The sequence below is a fragment of the Gavialis gangeticus genome, unplaced genomic scaffold (genome assembly GCF_001723915.1).
Source record: "Gavialis gangeticus isolate Ggan-Ray unplaced genomic scaffold, GavGan_comp1, whole genome shotgun sequence".
NCBI classification, from domain to species: Eukaryota; Metazoa; Chordata; order Crocodylia; family Gavialidae; genus Gavialis; species Gavialis gangeticus.
In genome coordinates this window covers 54833102-54837299 of record NW_017729032.1, presented here as the reverse complement: position 1 = coordinate 54837299, position 4198 = coordinate 54833102, and positions in this window count along the sequence as shown.

The window sequence follows — 4198 nt, the reverse complement described above, 5'->3', positions numbered from 1 at the left end:
CCCCCCAACACCCCCCAGAGCCCCTCAAGTCACTGGTGCAGTGTGTTTGGGGCAGGGTGTGGGGATATACATGGGGGTGGGGTGTTCGGGAGGGTGTGCAGGGCAGTGTTCCTTCTAAACTGCGTGGTGTGTGCACCCACATGGCTGCACACACCATGCAGCTTAGAGGGAACACTGGTGCAGGCTGTGTATGTGGTGGAGGTTGTAGTGGGGCGGGGGGGTGGTTATGTGTGTGGGGGAGGTATGGGGTGTGTGTGTATGTGGGAGGAGGGGGCACACCCTGACCACTGCCTTGGACAGTTGCCAAAGCCGCCTTCCCCTAAGGCCAGCTCTGCCTATCAATGACTTGAAAAGAAGTTTAATGGATTTCATAGACATTAGGGCTGGAAGGGACTTTGTAAGATCGTTGGGTCCAGCCCCCTGCCCGAAAGGCAGGAAGTCAGCTGGGGTCAAATGATCCCAGCAAGATAAGCATCCAAATGTTTCTTTAAAGTGTCCAGAGTAGGTGCTTGCACCACCTCTGGAGGGAGTCTATTCCAGGCCTTGGGGGTTCAGACAGTAAAGAAGTTTTTCCTTATGTCCACCCAAAAGTTCCTCTTAACACAACTTCTACAGTTAAATTATCCTATAACTATCCACTGTATGGCTTCTTGTAAATTTCTTTGAACCACATGATCCTGGCCAGTGCCAAATACAGGATACAGAATAAGAAGTACTGTTGTGATCTGTGGGGTAATTTCCACATAAACCTATTACCAGATGCCTGGAATTATAGGAAAGGTGTATCATTTGCTATATAAATGATTTACAGTGTTTGTTTAAGAGTGTTTATAATTATTTCTTTATTGTCCTTAATACTAGTTAGTGTTTCTAAATACAACAAAAATCTGGGATTGGACTCCTTCATTCTGTTGATGATAAAGCAGTTATTTTAATGCTCCATTATCTTTTATTTTCCCTCGTTCTTCTAGGGGTGGCTGTGTGCATTTGATTCAATCCTGCTCTCAATTAGCTAAAAAAGTAGAGAACATAAATTGATTAAACCATTTTGTATATAATAACTAGTGGGCAGGGCTCACTGTTATAGTTTAATCTCCTGTAGCTATAAAGCAGAAGTAGTTGCTATAAAACCTTAAGTGTTTTGGATTCTGGTTATCCTATAGACTGCTTTTCTCTCCTATCTGATACTGATACAGTTGTGGTCAACTGAAACATTACAGTTAATTCTTCCATCTCTAACTCTTCATCTCTAATTCTTCCATCTCTAACTCTTCAGCTCAGATGAGAGATTTTGATGAGGGTGCTTTGATTTTAGAATTTTCTCATGGCCTCTTGATCTGACAAAGTGCTAATCTCTTGACAGTAAAGCTATGTTGCAAAACCTGTGTAGTATCCTATGCTTTTCTTGAATGAGTTGTGTACGGCTGACTTGTGGTACATTGGGATATTTGTTTGGGTAAGGATCCCACTCATATTTCTGTGGGTTCAAAATATTGTCAGAACTGATGCCATCTCTTTGTCAGACACCGAACATAATGCCATCTGGTAGGGTTAGTTGGTTGGTAGAAGAAATGTACTACCTCTGTGACTTGTATCACTTCATAAGACTAAAATAAGAAGTGCTGAGCATGTAAAACTCATGTTGACTTGCATGTGTAAAAAAAGGTGCAAGGGTCCAAAGGGTTAGGCTCCATGTTTTTGGCAGGGATACTATAAGGAAGAGGTTGAGTGTGCTTCAGCCCCTAAGTAGATATTCATTTATCCAGCTGTCAGGACTATCCTAGATGTCAGAACACCAAAGGTTTCTCTAGAAAAACAATTGTTTCTAAATCCAGGTGTTTTAAGATGTGGTTCATTACATTTTCATCAGGGACCAAAGCCAGCAAAGTGTTGGGAAATAGCCAGAAGGTGCTTTGCTTTAACAGGGTAAGATTGCAGATAATATAAAGACATGGAATAATCAAAACCAGGAACTCAGCTAAATGAGATTGCAAGTAATGATGATATTATTAAGAATAAAATGAGTTTAAGTAATGTTAGAAACTATAAACCAGGTGGGAACATTTGGCTCGGGCGGAAGAGGAGGAACAGTCAGGATTCTTATTTCTGTGCAGGACGTGGTCTCCCTGTCTATACATTATACAAGGACTAGGGAGGGGAAGAGAAGGAAGCAAAGTTACACATACAAGGCATACTATCTCTTAGCCTATTTGTTTTAATCTTTTTCTCTCAATTTAAAATAAAAAATGAAACTGCAAAAATTTCTGGCACAGTTATAAAAATAAGGGATTTTAATAAACCAATATTAACTAGCTGGAATAGAAGCCCTTTACTAAGATGATAACCTTATTATCAGTAACTTCTTTTAGAGGCTATGGGAGAGAAGGAAGTATTGAGGTGTAGAGTATAGAAAGTTAGACTTGCCCTTAAATGGTACCAGTTCTTCTTAACACCAGGTGTGTCCATACATAACACTGTGTAGCTGTAGCAATGTGCTATGGTGACACAGCTCATCACAATGATGACATAGCATTGACAGGCATAATGATGCTAACACTATGTCGCCATAGCAATGAGCTACCTCACTATAGCATGTAACTGTGGCAATGTAGCTGCTAAATATAAGCATGCACCACCAGGACAGTACAGTAACAGCTGTTACTGTGCCATCATTTAGTACTTCGTAAAGCAAGTACTAAATGATGGTATAGTAACAACTGCACCATGGGGGGCACGTGTAGACATCTCCACAGTGGTATTGAACATAAATACCTTACTCATTTTTTATCCAGTTAATCAGTAGACAGAAGGACAAAGGAGGGGGAAACAAAGATTGACAACTACACGGTTGGCTTGTATAGAGAGAGTTAGTGAACGTTGTATCAAAGGCGCAGAATGAAAATCAAAAAGTATGAGAGGAAAAGTAAAATGGCATGGCTGAATGAAAAAAGGTTCACAAATGTAGGGGAGAAGAAAGTGGTCTTAACAAGATTACTTTGCATCGGTCTTCCACCTGGCCAAGGGGGTCACCCTGTCAAACAGGACACAAAGCATCCAGGGGGAAGGAAACAGGACCACAATTGAAGTAGATCAAGTGAGGGAGTACCTTGAGAGGCTCAACATCCATAAGTCCTCAGGCCCAGACAGAATGCACCCGAGAGTCCTGTAGGAGCTGGCAGACATCAAAGCACGCCCTATGTAGAACTTGTGGCACTTGGGAAAGGTACTGGAAGTCTGGAAAAGAGCCAACATAGTCCCAATCTTTAAGAAAGGAAGGAAGGAAGATCCAGGGAATTACAAGCCAATCAATCCGACATCCATCCCTGGAAAGATCCTGGAGAAAATCATCAAAGTTTCCATCAGCACCAGGTTTACCAACTTTCTGAGTGTGAGACAATAAGGCTTTGTTACTGAAAGGGCTTGCCTGACCAACCCCATCTTCTTCTATGACCAGGTGATGCATTGCCTGGACAACAGAGATGAGGTAGATGTCATATATCTGTATTTTAAGAAAGCCTTCAACTTGGTCTCCCATGATGTTCTCATAGTTAAACTGGGGCCCTGCATCCTTGACCATCCCATGGTTCAATGGCTGGAGAACTGGCTCTGGGGTCAGACCCAAAGAGTTTGTTACCTCTCAGCTCCATGTTCTTGGGGAACCCTGACACAGGACACAGACTGTCTGACTCATAAAGAATCCCCGCCTCCCCTCCTCTACCTAAACAGAAACTGATTAAGATACAGTGGGAGACACACCTAAAACCCTCCAGATAAGGGTGACAAGAGTGAAACAACTGCCCTAGGTCTCATTTGCATCCGAGATGGAACCAGATGTCCATTCATTTACATGACAGATGGAGAACAGAAAGCCTGAAGCAGAGACTGCAGTGAATTCTGGGATCAGAGAAGCAGGGGAGCACTGCATGATGGGGAATCTGTGCTCCAAATGCTAATCAATCCACACACCCAGCTCAGCATTTATCAGACCAGTTCTAATCTGGATTTACAAAGGACTTCCCCTCCTCCCCCCCACCTGCATCTCGGGCCGCACATTCCCCAGTCCCACTATGGGAGGCCTATTTAAACTTGATTAGCTACCACTCGGTTGCCAGGTTAGGGAATGCTGAGGCAAGACACCGAGTCAGGGGGTATGGGCAACATTTGAACAATGGTAAAGGGTTCATCACAGCGTCCAGCC